Genomic DNA, 26,203 nt, shown 5'->3' on the forward strand with positions numbered 1-26,203 from the left:
GAGGGACAGAGAGATTCACATTAAAGACAGAACAGACAATTAATTAACTGAAAAGATGTTGTGGAAATATGGGGAAAAAGACAGGGCAGTGGGACTAACTGGAGAAGTGAGATCTTCGTGAGTAAATTTACAAGAATGAGAACATTGGATAAAGGCATTGTCAGATCAGCTGGAATGGTTTGTTACATCAAATTCTGAATCTGCTTGAGAGAACACCACAAACAACATAAACTGGGACAAGATGACAGCCCAGCATGGAGAGCTGTGCAGACCATGCTAGTGTGTTGTTCAGTGAACTGCACTATCTGCCCAGCATAGAGAGTATTGCAAACGTTACTATCATATGCTAACTTTCCTCGCATCAGATTACTGCTTGCAATGGGAAGGTTTGCTCTCTGTGTGTGTGTGCGCGATTGGCGTGGTTGAATGCGAAACTCACTGTTTGAGAAGGAACGCACATGGAGGAAACTTTTAAATAAGAAACAACTGGCAGGCTTTTTATTAGTTGAAACTTTATTGCTGGAACAGCACAGCAGGTCAGGCAGCATCCAGGGAACAGGAGATTCGACGTTTCGGGCACAGGCCCTTCTTCAGGAATCTGGAAGAAGGGCCTGTGCCCGAAACGTCGAATCTCCTGTTCCCTGGATGCTGCCTGACCTGCTGTGCTGTTCCAGCAATAAAGTTTCAACTTTGATCTCCAGCATCTGCAGACCTCACTTTCTCCTCGAGGCTTTTTATTAATCAACAGAGAGAACGAGGGAAGTTTCATGGACAGATGAGATAAAGTGTTTGAGAATATTAAAATAATGTCATTGCCAGACACAACAGCAATATACATCGGCGTGCACATGAATGACAGATGGATGGGGGTTTGGTGTGAATTCGAATCAGATTTGCTTCGGCAGGTTTGAAGCCGGGAGCGTCAGCAGCAGATTATTTGATTCATTAAGCCTGTATTTCATAGCTCAAGGTTCAAACAGCAGATGGAATAAGCAGTGAGATATATTCTGGAGTGGTGAGTATTTCAAGTTAGAAATGGTCAGGACGTGGTGTCAATATTAAGCTCATGATCAAAGGGATCACCCAGAGTTGTGACTTGTCTGCTTCAGCTGTAGATACTGGCCAGGGATGGGATGGAAACAGTGGAAGGAAGTGGAGTTTGTAACCAGAACAGTAGACGGTGACTTCTATACTCTTAACAGCAAAGGCAGTGATACAATGCATTGTGGTTCTCCCCTGAAACTGAACAGATCAACATAGAGACCCGTGAGTAACACTGCCAGAGCAGAGAGCGAGACAGTAATTGAGCCCATTCATTGATGTAGTTAGTAGTGGTCTGTAGAGTGAATATCTGGATTGAGAGATTCAACAGGAACAATAATAGTGGCAGGAAGTGTAGACTACATGAAATAACAGTAATACAGTCATAACCGGTTTATAGAAACAAAATTGGACAGTGACACTCAACAGGAACATCAACGATAGCCAGGAAGGGATAATAAAAATATGGAATAATGAGAAGAGCGTAATAGATCCGCGAGGAAAATGAGAACCAATCAAATACAGAAAGATACCAAACATAATTGGATAAGCGCCTGTCTATTGTTGGAACATGCCAGTCCAATGTTCTCAGATTCTGATCCATTGTTTGAATATTCCAGTCTAATGTTCTCAGATTCTGATCCATTGTTGGCACATTCCAGTCTAATGTTCTCAGATTCTGATCTCTCCTTCCCCTCTCTCTGGATCTGCTGATCCCTGTCAGTGCTGTCTGTGATGCTCCCGCTCATGTTATGGAATAATACATTGAACGGAGCCCATTTATCATTAAAATATGGAAATCCTCCACTGGCATAATTAGAATCCATGGAGATTGACATTAATCGCAGTCACTGAACAAATAGGCTCAGTTAACCTGTTCAAAACATCACTTTTCATTTATTGGGTTTGGATGGAATGGATGAGGGTTGCTGAGGGATGGATCATAAACCTTTCAATCTTTTAACTCTTTTTATTAACTTGTATGTGAGAGTATTAACAGGACACTGCAGGGGTATATATATGTTCCACTCTGTTTATGAAAGGAGGCAGTTATAAAATAACAGATCGGCCGCATAAAAAAAAGTCGGGTGGGCAAGTTTCTTGATACCTGAACAAAAAGTACGGTACTTATTGACCAGTGTGAGGCTACTCCTGGTGTTAATGCCCTGTTGTCAAATCCTTTCATAACCTTGAGACAGAGCATTGAGACTGCTGCTCAGGAACAGACCGAAGCAATTCAGTCCCTATGGGCCTCTTACAGAGGGATAAGAGAAGGCCATTCAATCCATATTAGCCTAGTACTACTTGAAAAGGTGGAAAGCTGGAATATTGGCACATTTTGCCGAAAGATTCATTCAAAACAAAGAGATGTGTCGCTGCATCTGTATAAAGTGTTACTGAGAGGGCACCTGGAGTACATTGTGTTGTTTGTGTTTCTGTAACTCCACCAGATACAGTTTAACGGCTGCTCGTAATCCACGGGTTGCTATCTCATTTAATGTCTCGGATCTGTTACACAGGGACAGGAGGAGGCCATGAAACCTCTTGAGTCTATTTCAGAGGGACAAGAGGAGGTCATTTAGCCTTTCCAGTCTATTACAGAGGGACACAAGGAGCCCACTCAGCCTCTCGAGCCTGTTGCAGAGGGGCAGGAAATGTTTATTTAACATTCAAGTCTGTTACGCATAAATGTTAGTTTCAAATTAGTTGTGGAATAGGAAAGACCTGATGTAAACATTAAAGTTCTAACTTTGAATAAGGCCAATTTTGAAAGTGTTAGGCGAGTCCTGTGAAAGGCAGATTGGAATACCCTATTCACAGGTAAAGGGATGGTTGGAAAATGCAAGGCGATCAAAACGTGGCTTCAGAGAGTCCAGAGCCAACATGTTCCTATTAGTGAGATGGGCAAGGCTGGTGGGTGCAGGGAGTGCTGGATGGCTAGAGATATTGATGTTATGGTCAAGGTAAGAAAGGAGGCATATGTCAGGAAAACAGAGCTGAGATTAAGTGAATCCCGAGGGGAGTATAAGGGCAATAAGTGTATTGTCAATGGGGAAATTGGGCCAGAAAAATGTGGACATGAGATGGCTTCAGAAATAGTGTTAATGAGCCATTGATGAAATTCTACAAATCCTTTAATGGCAAAATATTAACTAGGGAGACAATAGGGCACATTAAAGGTCAGTAAGGCTACCTATGTGTGGAACCATAGGAGATGGAAGGGATACTAAACAAGTATTTTGCCTCGTATTTAATGTAGAAGAGGTTACAAGAGCGAGAGAATGAAGAAATACATAGTGATATCTTGAAAAGTATCTATATTACAAGGAGATGTTGGACATTTAAAAACATATAAAGGTGAACAAAGCCCAGGGACCTGATCAGTTGTATCCCAGAATATTGTGGGAAGCTAGGAAAGAAATTGCTCAGCCTTTTGCTGATATATCTGTAACATCGATTTCCACAGATGAGGTGGCAAGAGACTGGAGAGTTGCTAATATAGTGTCATTATTTCAGAAATTAAGGAAAACCCAGGTAACTATAGATCGGTGAGCCTGACGTCCATGGTGACTAAATTGTTGGAGGGGATTTTGAGGGAAACGATGTATATGCATTTGGAAAGACAAGGACTGAAGAGGGCTTTGTACATTGGAGATCACGTCTCACTGACTCGGTGGAATTTTTTAAGGAAGTGATGAAGATGGTTGATGAAGGCAGGACAGTGAATGTTGTCTTTATGGAATTCAGTAAGAAAACCAAAATGTTCTACATGGTAGACTGGTTAGCAAGGTTAGACTGCCTGGAATCCAGGGAGAGCGTGCAATTTAGATCCAAACTTTTCTTGAATATCGGTGACAGGGTGTGACTGTTGGCATTTGTTCATTAACTTGGAGACCTGTGACCAGTGGCGCTGCTCGCAAAGATCAATAGTGGGTCCACTGCCTTTTATTACTGAAACAAATCATTTGCACTTGAGTATATGACGTATTGTCAGTAAGTTTGTAGATAATTCCAAATTTGGTGGTGTAGTCGACATGAAGAATGATCTCTCAGAATATAATGGGAACTTAGTTAGGTGAACTGAGGAGTGGCAGATGGATTTTATTTTAGATAAATGTGAGGTGTTGCATTTTGGCAAGAAAAGTCAGGGCCAGACATATAGGTAGGGTCCTGTCGAAAGTTGCCAATCAAGGAGAACTCCATAGAAATTATAGAATCCCTACAGTTAGGGGACAGGATTTTCGGCCCATCGAGGCCACACCGTCCCTCTAAACAGTATCCCACTGGACAAACCCCTACCCTATCCCTCTCAGCCTGCATTTCCCATGGCTAATGCCCGTCGCCCTCACATCCAAAGGTACTATGCACAATTTAGGATGGCCACTCTACCCTTACCGTATATCGTTATACTGTCGGAGGGAAACATAGCACCCGAGGAAGCTCACACAGACATGGGGAGAATGTACAAACTCCACACAGCCACTCATTCAAGGATGGAATTAAACCAAGATCGCTTCGCTCTGAAGCAGCAATGCTAGCCACTGAGCTATTGTGTTCTCAGTTCCTTGAAAGTGCCGTCACAGGTAGACAGTGCAGTGAAGAAGACACTTGGTGATCTTTCCTTTCTTGGTGCGTGCTTTGAGTCTAAGCAATTGCATGAAACGTTGCATCTGTACAGGACATTGATTTGGCCACTTTTGTAATATTGTCTTTAATTCTGGTCAACCTGCTGTCGGAAAGATGTCAAACTTGAAAGGGTGCAGAAGAGATTTAAAAGAATGTTGCAGGTGTTGGAGGGTTAGAGTTACAGGGAGAGTTTGAATAGGCTGGGGCTATTTTCAAGTGTTGAGGCTGAGGGTGGACCTTAAAGAGGTACATAAAATAATGAGGGGCATAGAAAAAGTAAACAGTCAATGTATTTTCCCAGGATAGACGATTCCAAATATAGAATATAAAGGCTTAAGGTGAGAGGAGAAAGATTTAAAAAGGGACGTGAGGGACAACATTTTCACACAGAACTGCTGCGTGTATGGATTGAACAGCCCAAAGAGGTGGTGGAGGCAGGTACAGTTACACCATTTGGATGGGTATGTGCACGGGAAGTGTTTAGAGGGAGATGGGCCAACTGCTGGCTATGGGGACGAGATAAATTTAGGATATTTGGTTGGTATAAATGACCAGACCCGAAGGATCTTCTTCCATGTTATACATCTCTGAGAGTCGATTGACTCTTGAGTGTTTAAAATGGGAGCAGGAGGAGGCTATGCAGCTTCTGAAGTTTATCAGTCAGCGTGTTTGCTCAATTACTGACAGTCAAATACAAAAATACATCATTCACATTTTGATGGTGTTTTACAGAAACAGTAGAAAGGCTTTTAGTCAAGAAAAGCTGTAAAGAATGTGAAGAGGCCATTCAGTCCCTCAATTCCATTCCACATGAGCAGCAGTTGAGCACAGAGCTATTGGAGCCTGTTACTATGGAGCAGTTGGAGGACATCCATTTTCACAAACTTGGCATCAGGAGGGAATCATTCAACTGCTTGAAACTGGGACACAGGAACAGGAGGCAGTCACTCAACTGCACGAGGCTAGGTTAGACAGGGGATTGCAGGGGATGATTGGAGTTGTTTGTTTCCAGGTAAAAGGATCTCGGGCAAGTGGGAGGGCTTTAAAAGTGAGATAGCTCGAGTTCAAGGTTTCCATTTTCCTATGAGGGTGAAGGTTATGTGAGGCTGGAAGAGAGAACCCTGGATGTCAAGAGATATTGAGGCTTTGACCAGAAAAAAGGAGGCGTGGCTCATGTTCAGGCAGCTCGTATCAAGGGAATCCCTGGAGTATTACAGGGGATAGAGGAGATTACTGAAGAAGGAAATCAGCCAGACCATAACGGGGTATGAGGTAGTCATGGCTGAGAAGATTAGAGTGAATCCAAATTCAGTATAGGAAAGATAAAGAGCAACTAGAGAGAGAATAGGATGCTTTAAAATCTAAAACCAGCATGCATGTGTAAAACCTCAAGAGATGGCTGAGGTCCTCAATTTCCCCTCGATGTTTATCATGAAGAAAGACATGAAGATCTGTGACCTTTAGGAGGTTAGTTGTTATATCTTGGTACTGTCCATATCACAGTAGAGTTGCTGTTGGACATATTAGAACGCAGAAAGTCAGACAAATCTCTTGGTCCTGACCAGATATATCTAAGATCACTGTAAGAGGCGAGAGAAAAAGCTTAGGGACAAAGATCCCGGAAGACTGGGCGGTGGTAAATGTTGTGCCCTTATTCAAGAAAGGTTGCGAAGAAAAGCCTAGGAAATAAGGACCAGTAAGCTTCACACCTGTTTTCGGTGAACCACTTGAGAAGGTTCTGAGAAATAAGATGTGCATGCATTTGGAAAGACAGAGTTTGACTTGGAGCAGTCAGCATGGCATTGTGCGGGGCGGATCATGCCTTACAAATTTTGTTAGAGAGTTTTGAGGAAGTGACCAGGAAGGTTGATGAGAGCAGGGTTGTAGACATATTATATATGGATTTCAGTCAGGCCTTTGATAAGGTTTCACATAGTAGGCCGCTCTAGAAGGCTAGATCGCATGGAATCCAAGGTGAACTGTCAAATTAGACTGAGCTGCCAGTGGAAGTGGTTGAAGTCGGTCCAATAACAACACTGAAAAGGCATTTGGACAAATACACAGATAGGAAAGGATTAGATGGATACAGAGCAAAGACAGGGAAATGGCAGATTGGTAAATGAGGTGCAATTACACCATGGTTTGTTGACAGAGCACGGTGGGCGTATTGGATGGGCGATTACAGAGGGGGAACATTCCCATCCCAGAAGGTGCCACACCACCAGACCCACCGAGCATGGTCTGTGCTCACTACCGAGTTCAGTGCAGTATTTGTGGTCTGAAGAAGTGTCCAGCAATACAGGATAAGCATCAATAACCTTCTCTGCTCTGTCAGGATAAGGGTCACCGTATTCTGTCTGCTCCCTCACAATCACTGTATATCTGTGATTGCAACTACCCCCGAACAAGGCTCGTGGTCCCCCACTCTCACTACTGCATGCAACACCTTCTCTCTCTCTCTCCTTTGCAATACCTCCCACACAGTCATAGAATATTCTGGAGAATGCCGATTATAGAATGTTCCAGATAATGTTCTAAATATTTCCCAGTTTCAGGAAAATGGTAGTGTGCCAGTGTGTAACACATAAGAGTTACTTGACTCACCTTAATGATATTAAACCAAAAACAACTTCTAAACACGTCTCGTTATAAATACAATTTCGAGCATAAAAACATTTTTACCCTCAGGCGTTATCTTGACCGTTATCTGAACTGTACCACTTTCCTTATTATGCATGTTTCTCTTAAAATTTGTCTGTGACTGTTTCTGTCTGTAACAGTTACACAGTCTCCCACTCAGTTGGCAGGACGGCAGGTTTGTGATGTAGAGGCAGAGCAACAGCGCAGGTTCAATCCCTCACACTGACAAAGATTACCATGAAGGGGACAGTCTCTCAGCCTCACCCCATCACCCGATGTGGTGATCCTCAGGATAAACCACCATGAGTGTTTTTTGGGACTGTATTCTATCAATGTTAGCATTTTAATTTTAAAAAATTATTTAAGAAGAGATTTTTAGTATTATAATAAACCAATAACAACACAACTCAACTAACTGAAAACAAAATAACATCCAATTTCATGTACATACAAAACAAATTAAAACACTACACAGACAGAAGAAAAAACAAAACTAAACAAACAATAATGAATAAATAATACAGCTCAGCATAACAAAAGGACAGCTCTTGTTCATCAAGAGCATTAACTGATACACATTTTTATGTACATAGTTCTTCCTCTCTGGGGGTGGGGGAGTTCAGACATCCATCGCAACAGAATATTTTGCCTAGCACGGAAAGTACAGAATGATAGGATAAAACTTTGTTCCCATATTCATCTGTGGAAAGTACCCTGGGCAGGCCCAGGAAAACAAAAACCAAGTCCATCTCCAATTCAGTCCCCAATACACACTCTATCACATCTGACACAGTGCTCCAATATAGATGAAGTCTACAGCAGGACCACAAGCAATGAGTAAGAGTCCCTGTAGACATTCTGCATTTAGGACATGCTGAAGATAATCCCACTTTGCATTTTGAGAGACAATTTGGGGTCAGATAGACACTACGAAGAATTTTCAACTGCATGGAATGGGCCCTATTACAGATCAAAATCCTTCGATCATTTTCACAAATATCCTCCCATGTCTCCGAGGTGTTCTGAACCCCAACTCTCTCTCGCAGACATCACAACGCTGCACAGTCTCATATGAGGGGACACTCTCCAACTAATGATAAAGGGTACTGACACAGAGTGTATTCTAAGCAATAAGCGCCCTCTTCCCTTTATCGGATCTGTAAGAGTGTGGTAAAAGTGTGTTTTTCTTTAATCAAATCTCTGATCTGGAAAAAAAAACAGAAGAGATCTCTACTAGGTAGTCCATACGCACGAGTTATTTCATCAAATGATATCATTGTTTCTCCATCAAATAACACGTGGTGGCTCATTTGTGAGCATTGTTGCCTCACAGCACCAGGGTCTCGGCTTTGGTTCTGGCCTTGGGTGACTGGCTGTGTGGAGTTAACATTCTCGCCGTGTCTGTGTGGGTTTCCTCCCACAGTACAAAGATGCGCATGTTAGATAACTTGTTGATTGATGAATCACCCATAGTGTTCAGGGATGTGTAGGTTTGGGCATTAGTCATGGTAAATATGGGATGGTAGGGGAATGCGTCTGGGTGGGTTACTCTTCAGAAGGTCGAAGTGGACTTGTTGGGCCCAAGGGCTTGTATCCACACTGGAGGGATTCTACTAATTCTAAATCACTCAAGCAAGGTACACCCCTTGCTGTCGATAGTTTAAACCTGGATTCCATTATTCCCGGATGACAACCCGGTGTGCCAATGACAGGGGTAAGAAACATGATTTTGGCTGTATTGCCCCAATCTGACGCATTGTCATTCATGCTTTAACAATATCGATAATTATTGGGTTATGACAATGCTTCATAAATGTTGTCAATTTAGTTAAGAAAAACAGACTAATAAGGGTTCACTTTATCTGATAGGGTTCAATATCTCATAGTATTGAAGCCGAGTCCTCAGCAGCCGAGGCACTAACATAGGATAAAAAAGAGCTTAATTGATAGCTTTTATCTGGGCGATCTACTCCCCACAATCTGTGGGGTAGTTGCAATTTGGTTAGCTTGATTAAGAGTCGCTCATGCTGCCAAATAAAAGAGCTAAACCAGCCATTATGTCTCCTAAATACGTATGTGGGAAACATCAAAGGAAGCATTCACACGGGGTATAGTAAATGAGGAAGGACATTCTTTAATAAGAGCTATCCGACCACGGCAGGATATTGGAAGTTCCTCCCATCTTTGAAGGTTTTGTTTAATTTTGTCAAACAAATGGACATAGTTCACATTAAATAAATGATCAAAGACGGACTTAATGAATATACTGTAATAGAGAACCTCGCCCCCCCGTGACCATTTAAAAGGAAACCAGGATTTGCCCTCATCAGGTATTTCCCCAAGACCTCCCATAGACATGGCCTCCAATGTTGTAAAATTAATCATAGAGCCCGAAAAGGCGGCAAGCGAATTATTGCATTGCATCACGTGAGCTGCCGAAATTGCGGGATTTGACAAAAACATAAGACAATCTGCATACAAGATAATTTTATGTGACTTTTATCCCACTTCTGGGGCAGGCATGTTGGGGTAATATTCCCAATTGTGCAGGATGCCACCGAATCTAAGATTGTTGCAGGGATGGGGAAGAGATCAACCCTCGTGTGCCATTTCTGCGGGTTAAAGAAGAAAATAAAATCCCTACTTGTGAGGTAGATCTGCCTCCAGACATCCACCAGCTCTAGTTCTAGACACAAATCCATTAATTGCTTACATTATAACGAGGGCATTGGGGGAGCTTTGGACATTCTGTCCATCGTGGGGCCATAAGACAGTCTAAATTTCCTTCTGCAATCATGTGCCATGATGCAAGATAAGTGAATTTAGAAAATGCATCTACCAGGATTTTAAAAGGGTGCACCGGGTGGCAATAAACATTTAAAATACTGTATTAATTCCCGTAGTTCAAGACTTTGTGATTATGATCATTCTATGGGTGTTTAATACAATCTAGTAATTTAAATGGAAGATTCTTCCTATCCATTATGACTTTTCCCCCACTCTTAGTATTAAAAGATGAGAAATAAACCCGATCGAACCCACCCTGCTGTAACGTCAAATGTTTGTCTCATCAAGGTGCATCTCCTGCAATAGGACAACTCTCTTTTTTAAGATGAGAAAGTATATTTTTCCTCTTGACTGGCAGATGGCTCCCCTTAATGTTCCAGGTACACCATTTAAGCACATCATTATCCATAACACACTGCGGCAACATTTGAACTCCAGAGAATTTCATATCGAATGAGCATTAATGACAAAAGACTCATCGAGCCTTAAATCTGTACAAACTAAAACTACTCCAACTCACAAGCTCTCAAAACTTTCCAAAGCTAAAACCATAAAAACGAACGAAACAAAATCCAAAGTACCAATGACACTTGATAGGGTTTTTACCCCCCACCGCCCAATGGGGACGCTGACGGCCTAGGTCTCTGTTCTACAACACTGACAAAGGCCCTGCTTTTAATTGTATAGGTCCTGCTCTTGTTTGATTTACCAAATCCAATACCTCGCATTAATCCAAACTAAACTCCATCTGCCACTCCTCAGCCCAGTGAGTGATATTACTGCCACCTCACCTTCCCCTCTCCAGGAGGCCTGCACACTCCGGCCTTGATTTTCACAAAGACCCTGAGCTTGGTTTGCCTTCTGTGGTTAGGGGGAGGAGGGACAGATTGCAGACACAGTCAGTGGGGAGGAGAGGCTGAACAGTAATCAGCGGCCTGGTATCACTTCATGGTTTTAGGAAGAAGGCAGTCACACGTGAGAGTTGGATAATACTGATCGGTTTTTTGGGGCCAGATATTATGGTCTTTTTCCGTCTCTGGTGTTCAGTAATGAAAATCTATTCGAGACCCTTCATTGTGCAGAGTGTGTCTGCATGATTTCTTTCCCTAATATTGCAGACTACAGATAATAGCGATTAAAGCTGTTCATAGTTAACTTCGATGGCACAGCACGTACACCCAACAAGGTAAAAGCAATGACTTCAGATGCTGGAAACCAGATTCTGGATTAGTGGTGCTGGAGGAGCACAGCAGTTCAGGCAGCATCCGAGGAGCAGTAAAATCATCAGGAAGTGCTTTTGCCCGAAACGTCGATTTTACTGCACCTCGGATGCTGCCTGAACTGCTGTGCTCTTCCAGCACCACTAATCCCGTACACTCAACATCCTACAGTTAAGACAAATATTTTGCACTTGTTTAATACAAAGTGTTTTGTGTAGTTCAGTATTGGTAGCCTGATTATAATAAATCCACACCGAGCTGAAAGCTGACGCTTAAAATATGACCCAAAATCTGGATATGGTCGTGTCGTGGGTAATGTCCCTGCCTCTGAGCCAGAGGTCTGGATTTGATTCCTGAACGTGCGTGCTGGTGTTCCAAGCTCTGGACTAGAAGTTCTGGATTCAAGTCCTGCCTGTTACAGAGGTATGTCACAGCATGTCAGAAGAGGCTGATGAGCAAACACACAGGAGAATAATGGTACAGCTTTATGGATATTGCCGAGTGATGCTAGTGTCCCTACCTCCGGGCACAAAGGTCCAGGTGCAAATCCCACAGAAGTGTTTCATAACACACCTGAACAAACTGATTAAAACGGATTTAGAAATGTGGCTTGATGGAGAAGGAAGAGGTGTCAGTATTGCATTTCAGAATTTAGGCCTAGGATGGCTGAAAGTACAGCCATTCGTGTTGATTGGAGTCACATTTTGCAGCAGTAAAGGTTTATAAAATCAAAATGGTCATGGATAGGGTGAGTAGTCAGGGTTTTTCCCCAGATTGGGGCATACAAAACTAGAGGGCATTGGTTGAAATTGAGAGGGGAAAGTTTTTGACGAGCCCACGAGCACCATTTCACACAGAGGGTGTACATGTGGAATGAGCTGCCAGAGGAAGTGGTGGAGGCTGGTACAAATACAGCATGTAAAAGACATCTGGATGCTGATAGACCTGCCGAGCTTTTCCAGCAATGACTGTATTTGTTGCAAAATGCATTCATTTTAACACAATATTCGGAATACATTAAACATTTTATTTTTTTAATGACGCAGCGACATATAAACATATCTTCAAATAGACCGAGACCATTTTCTGCTAAAGGTATGGCTCTGTGTATGACAGTAGCAATGATGCATCAACATGGAACAGGGAATGTGATGGAGACATAGTTTGGACAACGTACAAGGAGACCTCACATGGTCCAGTTTGGGAGAGGATGACATTATTGTGTGATTCCGCTCAGATAGAGAGAAAATGTAATCTGCCCGAGAAGGAATGGCCGATTACACTCTCTCTCCTTCATTGTTCCTCATGACAGCAATGTGTGCGAGCTAAAACAAAAAATCTACAGTCATCGTTACCATTCTTATTTTTATAGAATCCCTACAGTGTGCAAACATGCTCTTCGGCACAAAACGTCCATAGCAACCTTCCCAGGCCCGCTCCCTTACATTTACTTCAACCGATGCACCTAACCTAGAAACCCCTGAACACTTCGGACAAATTATCATGACCAATCCATCTAACCAGCACAGTTTTGGATGTGGAAGGAAACTGGAGCAACCATTAGAAGGGGAGAATGTGCAACCTCTACACAAATAGTCACCCGAGTCTGGAATTGAACGCAAGTTCCTCGTGCTGTGAGGCAGCAGTGCTAACCACTGAGCCACTGTGATACCCTTGGGCGATCCCTGGCCAGAATTCATTGGAATCTCTCCACTGCCTAATGTAAAGGGAATTCAGCCAAATCCAACTGTTCCAAGATGAAATCTCATTGCTAGCAGTTTGTGTGAGTAGAATGTCTTCAGAAGCAGAATAACATTTTGAACAATCTCTCAATTTTTCCTTTTGTAATGAGTTACAATAATATATGGACAAAGCGCGTTCAACTTGAAATTGCAGAGATTTTGTTTATGTGTGTGTGTGTGTGTCTGTGTGTCTGTGTGTGTCTGTGTGTGTGTGTGTGTGTCAGTGTTCTTAAAAAGGGAAATATCGATTCTTTATTTGAAATTTCCAAACAGTTTGCCAGTCATCTCTCCACCATAGTTTAAGTGACATTGCTCTGGATCATAAACGTGCTATTTTAGCAGATTAAAGAAACTAGCCTGACTTGTTGCTAAAACTGACCCTGACCCAGTCTGAGATCGATATCATCGGCCTTATCACAAACCTGGTTACATTTAACATTTGTTGTGAGCAGTGGAGCAGTGGGAATTGAAAAGGAAACAAAAGTCGGGGAACTATAGACCGGTGAGCCTGATGTCAGTGGTGGGTCAGTTCTTGGAGGGGATTCTGAGGGAAGGGATTTACATGCATACTTATGCCCGAAACGTCGATTCTCCTGATCCTTGAATGCTGCCTGTCCTGTTGCGCTATTCCAGCAACACATTTTTCAGCTCATACATTTGGGAATGCAAGGGCTGATCGGGGTAGTCAACGTGGTTTCTCCATGGGAAATCATGTCTCATTAATTTGATTGAGTTTTATGAAGAGGTGACAAAGAAGATTGATGAAGGCAGTTTAGTAGACATTGTCTACATGGACCTCAGTAAGGTGCTTACAATATTCCAATTGGGAGGCAGATGAGTAATGTTCGGTCACACGAGATACAGAGGAAGCTAGTCACAATTGGCTTGAAGGAAGAGGGATATTTTTCAGACTGGAGGCTTGTGAGCAGCAGTGTGCTGTAAGAATCGGTACTGACTTCACTGCATTTCATCATTTATGTAAAAGATTTAGATGTGAATATTGGGGCCAAAGTTAGTAAGGTTACAGATTACATCAGAAAGGTGATGTGGTAGATTATCTCAGAGTACAACGAGACCACAATTAGATGGGACAAAGGGACAAGGAGTGACAGATATAGTTAAATTTAGATAACAACGAGCTTTTGCATTTTGGGAAGGCAAATCAGGGCAGAAATTATACACTTAATTGTCAGGTCCTGTTGTGGATCAAAGGGACATAGGGCTGCAGGTACATAGTTCCTTGGAAGTGGAGTCGCAGGTAGACAGAGTAGGTCAGTACACATTTGGCACATTTGCCTTAATCAGTCTGAGCATTGAGTATAGGGGTTGTGGTGGCATGTTGCCTCTGTACAGGATGTTGGTGAGACCACTTTCAGAATACTGGGTACAACTCGGTTGTAGAACTGGAGATTTGAGCTTCGGGGAAAGGTTGATTAGGTTGAGGCGTTTCCCCCTGGAGTGTCAGAGGCTGAAGGGTGACATTATAGAGGTTTGTAGAATCATCAGAGGCATGGATATTCTGAACAGCCATGTTCTGCTCCCCAAGATAGGGGAGTCCCGAACAAGAGGGCATAGTTTGAAAATGAGAGGGCGAATAATTTAGAATGGACCTCAAGGTAAATGTTTCACACAGAGAGTGGTGTGTGTGCAGAAAGTGCTACCAGAGGAAGTGGTGAAGGCGGCTACAATTGCACATTTAAAATGTATCTGAAAGAGGAGGGATATTGGCCAAATGCTGGCAAATAGGACTAGGTCAGAGTTGATATCTGATCAGAGTGAACAGATTGGACTAACGGGTCTGTTTCTGTTCTGCATGACTGTCAGATTCTATAAGAGGGATGGCGAAGGATTCTGAAAGGATCTTTCAAGTGTGAATTCTCTTCACTGGAAGTTTATTGTGCCTCTATGTTCACATGGATTGAAAGCTGTTTAGTTAAATATTTGACAGGGAAGCGAGTCACGGGTAATAGTGTACAAACAGGAAAGTGGGGCTGAGTCCACAATCTTAGTACCTGGTGGAGAAGGCTCAAAGTATCTAATGTCCCACTCCTGCTCCTCAGTCCCATGTTTCTGCATTCCATCCAGCCCCGCATACCTGCTGGACAGGAACAGTTGGAGGCCACTTACTCCTATAACCTGTTGCACAGAAACAGAGGAGACTATTCAGCCTCTCAAGACTGTCACACACGCTTTGAAGTGATTTGGGAAATGCAATTGGAAAATCCAGGCACGGGTATGAAAGACGCCCCTCATCTCTCTTTACAGAGCTTCCCCTCTCTGCAACTTATGCTTCATTTGTTGGTCATGTTTAGACTCAGATTCACTGAGCATACAACCGCCATACCTCACCCAAAGATGGCTCACAAAATCCTCTGGTCTCCCTGCGTGCAACATTCCATAACAGACATTCATGAAAATAACACCCACGAACGTTCCAATAACAGAATGTGAGAACATCAGAAACAGGAACCGGTCGTTCACTCCCCAAGCCTGCCTTGCCCTTCACTAAGGTCATGACTGAGCTGCTCTCTGTCTCAAATCCTCTTTCATACCCAATTTATCATTGCCCTCAGCTCTCTGACAGGTCAATATCTATCTAACTCCTCTTCAAATACTTTCAGTCATTTTTTCTCCCCAACACTCTTGAGACGAGAAATGCTGACATTCAATCCCACCTGTTTGAAGGAAACACTTGCTGTTCCTATATCATAGTTTATTGATATGAACATAAGAGGTTGAGACAAGGGTTCAGGTACAAATGACTGGCCCTGATATCAAGGGTTGACGTCTGCTGACATCAAGGAGCTAAACAAAACTGGACTTAATGGGAATCAGAGTAAACTCTCCAGTGTTTGGAGTCAAACATGGCACAAAGGAAGATGTTCATCATCTCAATCCTGGGTCACCTCTGTGCGAGATCCTCAGGGTAGCTTCCTCTTCACAAACAGCTTCAGCTGCTTCATCAATGTCTCCCGTCCCCACCCTCACCAACATAAGATCAGAAGTGGGGATGGTCACTGAAGATTCCACAATGTTCAGAACATTTTGTACCCCCTTCAGCTCCTGAACTGGTCTGTGTCAATGTGCAGCAAGACCCAGACTCCATTGAGACATGTGCTGTTAAATGGTCCGTAACATTCATCTACCAGCACTGCCTGACACTGCACATTGCCACAGTAAAATAAGAGTTCATTCAGCATCTCACGCTGGTTTCACAGGAATATGGCGAAGCCATTCAGCCCATTGACACTATTGGAGAAGAACAGGGACAACCCATTCAGTGCCTCCAGCATATTACTCAGGAAGAGAAGGAGTCCAGAGTGATGGACCACACGAGAGCCCCTCGAAAATGTTGGAAGGCGGTAACCTAGACTCTTTTTTTTATTTTAAACGGAATATAAAGTGATTGTTCCAGATGCAATGTGACAGGTCAAACTACTCGGTGTGAAGCTAAACACTATTTATTGAAATACGAAAGATAAAATGAAAGCAACGAAAGAGGAATTTAGTAAAATGTAGTTCTATTGGACAACTTAACAGAATAACATATCTAGGAACTATTACTAATTAACTGAACCAATATAGGAAAATCCCATAAACACAGCCCCTGGCAAAAAGGAAAATTCAGACACAGATTGTCACAAACATTTCTCTAATCCAGGAATTAAAAACAGCACCAAGAGAAAATTCAGAGAGAGTAGCAGCCAGGAGATAGTCACTGAAGCTTCCAACTCTGTGGAGACCCCAATAGTTTCTGATGCTACTTAGAAACCAAAACCCAGAGATCGTAATTTGTGAGAGCTGGCCACACCCATTCAGTCTGCATTAAAATTAACCCAAAACCTCCCTAGCTGTTTACTCAGTGGCCTTAGCTAACCAGTTTGGTAACGATCATTCAATCTCTCTCTGAAAAGAAACCAGGACAAAATAACCTCTCAAAGCCTGCAGCATCTTCACACTTGTCAGCACATCGAGCTGTCAAACAGGAACTAGGGGTAACCCAATCAGGCCCTTGGCCTGTCCAATCGGAAGAACAAGAAGCCATTCAGTCCCTTGCGTCACTTACACAGGAACACGATGAGGCCATTCAGCTCCTTCAGTCTCTTACACTGGAACAGAAGGAGGCCATTCAGCACCAAAAGTCACTTACACAGGAACAGGAGGAGGCCATTCAGCCCTTAAGTCACTTACACAGGAACAGTACGAGGCCATTTTCCCTCAACGCACTTGCAAAGGGACAGAATGAGGTAATTGATGCTGATTCCTGATGAATGGCTTATGCCCAAAACGTGGATTCCCCTGCTCCTCGGAGCTGCCTGACCTGCTGTGCTATTCCAGCAATCTACTCTCTACTACAATCTCCAGCATCGGCAGTCCTCACTGTCTCCAGATTGATGCTCCAACATGATGAACAAGTGGAGCAGAGGCTGCACAGACAGACTGCTCCACGTTGTTCCTCCTGGCTCCGTTGCTCATGATACACACGTGGGACTTTAACGTGGTTTTCTAGTGTTGAGGAGGGAAGCCATATGTCTTGTGTGAAGTCTCAAGAAGGCACCTTCCATCTCCAAGAAGCCAGCCTGGTGTTCTCTATGTAGGGCGGAAGCTGGTGTCCTGTTTCAGATCGAAGGTACTGTGGCTGCTGTTGGGGATTATATGCAACCTGACGTTCAGTCCGGGCTCACATGCCGACTGCACAATAACATGGGGATAGTTAATTTAGGCATATAAACTATTAGGAAAGTCACGTTAGACTGATGAATCGACTCTCTATGTTCAAATAATGCTGATCTTGCTCATGTTGATCTTGTCGAGTGTTTGTCTTGTGCAGTGTAACCTGTATGCCTTACTCTGTCGAAGTCTATTTCCACACTATGATCTGTCTGGCGATGCTTACTATGATCTGCCTCCACTGCTCAGAAAGAAAGTGTTTCCTTGTACTGAGGTACACGTGACAATAAATCACACCAATCAGTCCTGGGTAAAGTATGGAATTTCTCACCCTATCAATGTGTCTTTTGGAAATACACCTGCTACACCTCGTTTCTTCGTATTTCACAGCTTTGCAGATTAAACTCTCAGGTTCTTCACTCTACCCTCATGATACCGCCATCTGTATCTGTGGGAAGGATATCATTCCTTACAAAGGAGATCAAATCTGTAGAGAGTGTCCCAAAAGCTCTCTCCGCAAGGCTCTACAACAGCAGGAAGATGGCTTTGCTTATGTACTCGAATCATCTTACAATGAAGGACAGCATACCATTGACTGCACCCGTTACTTACACAGGGTTTGATTCAGAGCAGTCACAGTAGACTTGTGAGTGGGCGATCATGCTTCCCAAATTTGTTAGCGTTCTTTGATAAAGTGACCAGGAAGGTTTGCGAGGACAAAGCTGTAAATTTAGTCTCTATGGATTTCAGTAAGGCCTTTGATAAGGTTCCACATGACAGGCTGCTCTGGAAAGTTCCATCACGTGGAATGCTGGGGGAACTGGCCAGTCGGATACACAGTTGGGTTGATGATGGGAAGCAGAGGGTTTAGTGGAAGGATGATAGTCAGACTGGAGACTGTGTCCATTGCTGTTTGTTATCTATGATTTGGTTGAGAATGTGCAAGGCATGATTAGTACGTTTGCAGATGACACTAAAATAAGTGGTAGCATGATCAGTGAGGAACTTTATCAGAAATTGCAGCAGGACTTTAATCAGGTGGGGGAGTGGGCCGAGATATGGCAAATGAAATTTAATATAGATGCGTGACGTCTTGCATTTTGGAAACTCAAATCAAAGTAGGAGTTTCACGGTGAATGGGAGGGTCTTAAGGGGTGCATTGGGCAGAGAGACCTTGGTTTTCACGGGCACAGTTCTCTAAGAGTAGAGTCACAGGTAGACAGGGCAGTGAAGAAGGCTTTTAGCACATTGGCCTTCATCAGGCAGGAGATGGAGTATAGAATTTGGGAACTTAAGCTACAGTTACACAGGACTTTGGTACGGCCGCACTTGGAGTATTGTGTTCAGTTTTTGTAACCTTGTTATAGGGAAGATGTTATTAAATTAGAAAGAGTGCAGAAGAAATTTACAAAGACGTTGCCAGGACCCAATGGTCTGAGTTACAGGGAGAGGTTGGACAAGCTAGGACCTTTTCGTTAAAGTGTAGGAGACTGAGGGAGTCCTTATAGTGCTGTATAAAATCACGAGAGGTATGGATAGGGTTAATGATCTCAGTCTTTTCCCCAGGTGTACAGAATTGAGGATTAGAGGGGATCAGTTTAAGGTTCGAGGGGAAGGAATAAAAGGGAACCTGAGGGGCCACTTGTTTATACAGAGGCTGGTACATGGATGAGCTGCCAGAAGATGTGGTTGGGGGTGTGAACATTAACAACATTTCAATGCATTTGGATAAATATGTCGATAGGAAAGGATTGGAAGGATATGGGCCAACTGCAGGGAAATGGGGCTAATCTGGATGGACATTTACAAGGTGGAGATGAACCCCTCTGTTAATTAAAACCTAACACCCAGAAAAGCTCGCCTCACCTCGTAATCTATTAAAATATGAGTGACACAGATCTCCTATATTCGACTATTTAAACACAAATTAACAAGTTTGTTTCTTAACTTTAATAGTGAACACTAAACATCAACTATTCACAGATACAAGCTATTTACTACCTGACTCCAACTCTGTAAAAATATGCTGTTCCAACAGCCCACATATTAAACATTACAATTTCAAGACCACACAGTCTCTATCTTCCCCGCTGTGTTCACTCTTTCAGCTGCTGATCTCCCTGGTCATTTTTTTTATTGCAAGTAGGTTTGCATGAACATGTATCTTTGATAGAGAGTGTTTGAGATGGCCAGTTAGCACTCCTGCTCTACAGCAGTGGCTCTGCTGTTGGATGGCAGTAGCTCTCCCACCAGTGTTCAAAATGCTGGGTTTGTATACTCCCCATGATATAGTAATTCTCATAATTTGGTTGCTGTCCAGCTATCCAAACAATAATATTCAAATTCTGTTGGCTTCTGGTTTCCTGAGCGTTTTTTAAACTCTTTGGTTGCATTTGAATGGCTGTCAAAACAGCAACCAAAACTCAGGTATCTATTTCTCAACTAATGGTGACATGTGGAACAGTGTGACATTTAGCTGGCATCTGTGGCTTTAATTTCTATTCGGCAAAACCCGTTCTGTTTTAAAGTACCCTACATGTTTTTGGCTTCGTAACATCTCCCCACTTCAGGAAATAAAATGAAACAGCAGAATGAAAAGATGGCTACATTTCTTTTCCTCTAATTCTTAATCCCAATTTTATGAAATACAGAAGTATTGATCTCAGTTATATCATTCATATTAATTCTGCACACCATTATAACACTGGAATAAGGCAAATCTTACCTATACTTTTTCCTTTAAATCCGCGATAGCACATCTGTTATCACATTGTAGGATCCGCAGCATGTACATTTTGTGAGTTTAAAGTCGGTAAGGTAAGACTCCAATTAAATAGTCTCATATTCTGCTCTTTAACTATTCCAAAACATGCGAGAGATTTGTCATTGTCCATAACCATCTCCGACAATTTGTTTGTCATATACACATTAAAATATTGTCAGGCCAGTGTGAAACTTCATCATTCTTCTTCAATAATGGAGATTTTGTTTTTTTTTCTGGTGGATGTTGAGTTTTTTCGACAAGTAGCCATTCAGTTCCATCATCATCTTTCTGTATCAATACATCTCCGAGCCCTATATCCCGAAAATCAAACACACTTTTGAAAGGGTTTCAGAATATTTGGTGCAGCTAAAACTGGTGCGGTGATTAATCCTGCTTTAAAATTCTCAAATGCCTCCTGGCATTCTTCTGTCCACCACAATACTGTGTTCTTCTTTAATAAATCCATCAGTGGTGCCAATACGCTGCTGAAGTTTGGAACAAACTTCTGATAGAATCCACTCAGTTCCAAACATCGAAGCACCTCTTTCTTCGAGGATGGTCGTGGAAATTCCTCAAAGCCCTTCGTCTTTGTGTTCCATGGAGGCAACCTGCCATGGCCAATGTAATGTCCCAGGAACGTCCCCTCTGCTTTCAAGAATTCTGTTTTCTTTAAGTTTATTCCCAAGTTTGCTTTTTGTAATCGTTCAACATGCTCTGTCAACTGTAACATGGGAGCTTTCAATCACTTGCTAAAGATCACTACATCATACAGATAACCTTCTCAATTTGTTCATCTGGCCACAGCTCTGTTCCTGAGTCTTAAATGTGGTGGTGCATTATTCATTCATTTGAAATACTCGGTAAAGTTTTTTTTGTCATCGCTGGTATCTTTACTAGATAGTTTAACTGACTCCACATTTTATTAAAATTTGAAAGGGGCCACTAAACCTGGCTTTGAAGAGATTTCTTACCACTGGTGGCAATACTAATACGTCATCCCCACGGGAAATCTTCAAAGTTTCAGTGTTTTTATCTGCCACCTGCTTCACTCTATGTTGTGCTCTTCAGGTATTGTTTAGCAAACTCACCTACTCCATCTACTCTCTCCTTCACCTCATACACATAATCCAAGTGTGAGATTTCCGACTTCGGTCCTGTCAATTTTTATTTAATTAATTTCAAAGGAGCTCTCACGTCATGTTCCAATATTAACTCAAAGGAAGTAAAGTGAATAGATTTATTTGGGGCATCTCTAATTGCAAACAATTTAATGGGGCACCTTTATCCCAATCATTTGTCCAACCCTGACAGTACGCTGTTAACATAGTCTTCAGCGTCTGATGCTAACTTTCCAAGGCTTCCTGGGATTCAGGATGGGACGCCCATGATTTGAAGTGTTGTATTCCTAAGCCATCCCTGACTTCCTTAAACAGTTGAGTGGTAAAATGAGACACTTGGTCTGACTGAATCTCTCTGGGCAGTCCACAGTGAGTAAAGAAAGGTACCAACTCCTCCACCTCCCTTTTTGCCTTGACACTCCAATAATGGAATTGCCTCTGGAAATCTGGTAGACGCATCCACTATGGTCAGCAAATATTGGTTTCCACTTTTACTTTTGAAAGGGGAGCTACACAATTAATCATAATCCACGTGCAAGGTTCTTCGAATGCAGGAATTGGCAAGAAAGGTGCTGGTTTTATTACTGCTGTTACTTACCTACCATTTGGTATGTATGTCACGTACAACAAAAATTAACAGCGTCCTTGCGCATTCCAGGCCACTAGAAATGGTTCTGTACCTTAGCCTGAGTCTTCTGTACACCCAAGGGACCGCCTGCAGTTAGTTTATGAGCTACCCGGAACACTGTACGTTACTGCTAACACAATCTGGTGCACATCGGCCCATTTCCCTTCTGCAGTAACCTATCGGGGTCTCCATTTTAATTTTATGGTTCTATCTTTAAGTTAATAACGTTCAACAATATATTCTGATTCCTTTTCTGTGCCTGTTCAGGTTTTTCCTGCACCGTTACATCAAACAGGGGGTCAGTTCATTGAGCATCAACCCATTTGTCTTTTTCGTTCGTTTTTCCTTCCTGCTGTAACTTATGACAATGGGATCTTGTTACTACACAGTCTGGAAAAATTCCTGGGTAATTTCTTTTAACTCACCAATTCCATACTCTTCCTTTGGCTGCTCCACCACAAGGGGTGCCTATCGCACCTCGCCTCCTGCTAAATCGTTCCCAAGAATAAACTGTATTCCTGGAACTGACACTCTGTTACTCACTGTTACTGTTACTTCCCTTATCTTGATTTGGCATCCCATTCTGATGTTACACAAGGGAATGCTTAATTTCTGTCCCCATTCCACAAATTAACATGCTCTTGATTAACATGCCAGAAAGAGTGAAAAAAACTTTCATTTCTTACTATTAGAGGGTGAGAGAAAGTGAGGGCTGCAGATGCTGGAGATGAGAGTTGAAAAGTGTAGGGCTGGGAAAGCACAGCACGTCGGCAGCATCCGAGGTGCAGGGGCGTTGACGTTTCAGGCATAAATGCTTTTCATCAGGAAAGTGGGAGGTAAGGGAGGGGGAAGGAGTTTGAGAAATAAATGGGAGGATGGGGGTGGAGATAGGTGGAAGGGAGCTTGGAAGGCGATAGGTAGATGCAAGCGGGGTATGATGGTGGTAGGTCGGACAGGAGGGTGATAGGACTCCTATCGGTGGTAGGACAGCTGGAATATTCAAACTGTACAGCATCAACATTGACTTCACCAAATTCCAAATCTCCCCTCCACCAACCTTTCCCCGATCCAACTGTTCAAACTAGCACTGCCCTCTCGGACTACACTAACTAGCCATCTTTCTTCCCATCTATCGACTCCACCCTACCCTCCGACATGTCACTATCACTCCCACCTACATCTTCTTATTGCCTTCCCAGTGACCCTCCCACCAGCTCAGCTACTACACTTGTATTTATCTTTCAGCCCCCTTGTCCCCGCCTCATGTTCCTGACGATGGGTTTCTGCCTGATATTCGATTGTCCTGCTGTTCGGATGCTGCCTGATCTGTTGTGCTTTTCCGGCGCCTCACTTCTCAACTATTAGAGACTGAGTAGATCCCATATCTCTCAAAATTATAACTTCTTGTCCAACTCCCCCGTTCTTTCTGTGTAAACTTTATCTACAGAGGTGAATTCTTTAGAGAGATCAGGCACTGCCTCCATACCCAGCCCTTGCCTCGGCTGTGCAATTTCCTGCAGCTCCTCGGCTCCACTTGGCGTCTCCTTTACCAGTTTCACTAATGCCACTGGGCTTAGCCTCTTCTACCGCATCTTTCCCCAAAGTGTCTTCCTTTAACGCCCAGCACGGTGTGTCCCAACTTACTGCAGTGAAAACAACTTTTTCCCTGTGCCCTTTTTAAACCACCAGCACTGTAAGTTTATGTGTTCCACTCCGTTGTAGTGAGAGCACCGGAGGCCTTTCACCACCTTTCAAACCTCTTGGGATTCTTTCTTCACCTGTGGTAAACTATTGTGAGCTACTGTTCGCTTTGTAGTGTGTGATCGTCCATTCTCCCAATGTCTATCCCTCACAGGATGAAATTCCTGCCAGATGCTAAATTTCATCACATGCCACAATGCATATTTACCTGCCATTTCTGCCGCGCTTCTCACTTGAACTTTCTATTCATTCACATGAATTCTTACTATCTCTGGAAGTGAGTCTTTTACCTTCTCCAGCAGAATAATCTCCCTTCAAGCCTCACAGGTCTTATCCATTTTTAAGGCCAGTACCCACCTGTCAAAATGACTGGTTAATTCTTTCAAACTCAATATAAGTCTGACCTGGTTCCGTCTCTATTTTTCTGAACTTCTGTCTATATGCTTCTAGTACCAATTCATAACCAATCAAAATTGCCAATTTGACATCTTGATAATCTCTTGACCCCCCATCTGACAGTGCTGCACATACCTCACCAGCTGTGCCCACCAGCTTAGTCTGAACTAGCATTACCCACAAGTTCACTGGGCACGTCATCTGCCTAGCCATTTTTTCAAATGAAATAAAAAAGATTTTGACATTTTTCTCACCGAAATATGGCAAGTTACTAACCTAGTTGTATTCATCCCTACGTTCTCCCTTCATCTCTATCCTGTTAATTTAACTTTCTTGTCTAATTCCCAACTTCTGAATTTCAAATCCCCTCTCTCTTTCTTTTTCCTCTCTTTCACTTTCGTCTCTCTCTCTGTTTCCGTCCCTTTATTTATCTTCTAACTCCAGTTGCCACATTTGCAATTTAAGTTTTTATAACTCTACTGCAGTTGCCTATTTCTCTGATAAATCAAATTGCTTGACCAACTCCATTACAATTTCAACTTCTCTTTTATCCCTGGTTAAACACAATTCCAACCTATTTGCTAATTCTAAAAAATGTCCTCCTTCTGTCTTTCTAAACTTCCTTGGAAAATTTGGGAACCTCTTTAGTAATGTTTAAAGCCATTTCCCTCACTTTTCATTTAACCAACCACAAGTAACAAAATAAAACCAATTTTCACACTGGTTTTATTTGAAGATCAAAGTCACTAATTGCAATGAGTTGGAATTTTCTGGGGCCTGTTGTATCTCAAATCTGTTCACGTTGGTCCAAGTGCCACACGGCAAGGCCCCAAACTGTTATGACATCAATGTCGAACCCCTCTGTAAATTAAAACCACACACCCAGAAAAGCTCACCTCACATCATAATCTGTCAAAACGTGAGAGACAGAGAACTCATAAATTCCACTAATAAACAAAAAATAACAATTTATATGTGTGCACGTTAGCTCGCTGAGCTTCAAGGTTTGTTTTCAGAAGTTTCGTACACATGACTAGGTGACATCATCAGTGAGAGTATCTGCTGAAGCTCTGGTGGTATGTCCCGCCTCTCTATTTATAGGTCTTGGTTTCTTAAAATGGGTTACTTTAACAAGAGAATGCATACCTGCATTCAACCACAACCTGTAACGTTTTGCCCAGGATAACACCTCAGTCTGTCATTACCATCAACACCATCTATGGCTCAGTGACAAGTGTGGGTGAACATGTCAGAGTCAGAATTCTGGTTAGAATACCATTCCTTTAAGAAGGTCCTTGCGTGTCTTAGTATGTGTGTGTGCTTTGTCTCAGTCAAAGTGGTGCCCTTCTTTGTCTGTATTTATGGACCATAGTGATAGTGCGTCATGTCTTTTGGTGGCTAGTTGGTGTTCATGTATCCTCGTAACACGACAACAGGACAGTTTCAATGGTGGAAAAATGATTTTATATGCACTGTTTAATCAATGTGTGTGTGCAGATAAGTCGCATTTTTCATATGTGCACAACACATTCTCAATGAACAACAGAGACACAGTTAACGAAAAATGATGCATATGATGTACAAAATTGATAAAATATTAAAACATGATTTGATCCTCTCAACGTTCCCTCCTTTTCTGCGACTCCCAATTCTAGTCTCTCATTCTTACCAGGAAGTGTGCTCCAAATTCTTGATTCTGGTATCCCAACTTATTTCAGTTAATCCCCTTTCTTCCGGGATTTCAATATGTTGGCCTGCTGTGTTCTTTCCAAAGCTAGTGTCTGTCATATTATTGGAGATAAATATTCTGGCATCAGACCCAGCATTTGAACATATTACTCTGTTGTACATGCACTGTACAAAGAACC

This window comes from Chiloscyllium plagiosum, unplaced genomic scaffold (assembly GCF_037043375.1).
Source record: "Chiloscyllium plagiosum isolate Xiang-an unplaced genomic scaffold, Cpla_swu_hap1 HiC_scaffold_45, whole genome shotgun sequence".
NCBI lineage: Eukaryota > Metazoa > Chordata > Chondrichthyes > Orectolobiformes > Hemiscylliidae > Chiloscyllium > Chiloscyllium plagiosum.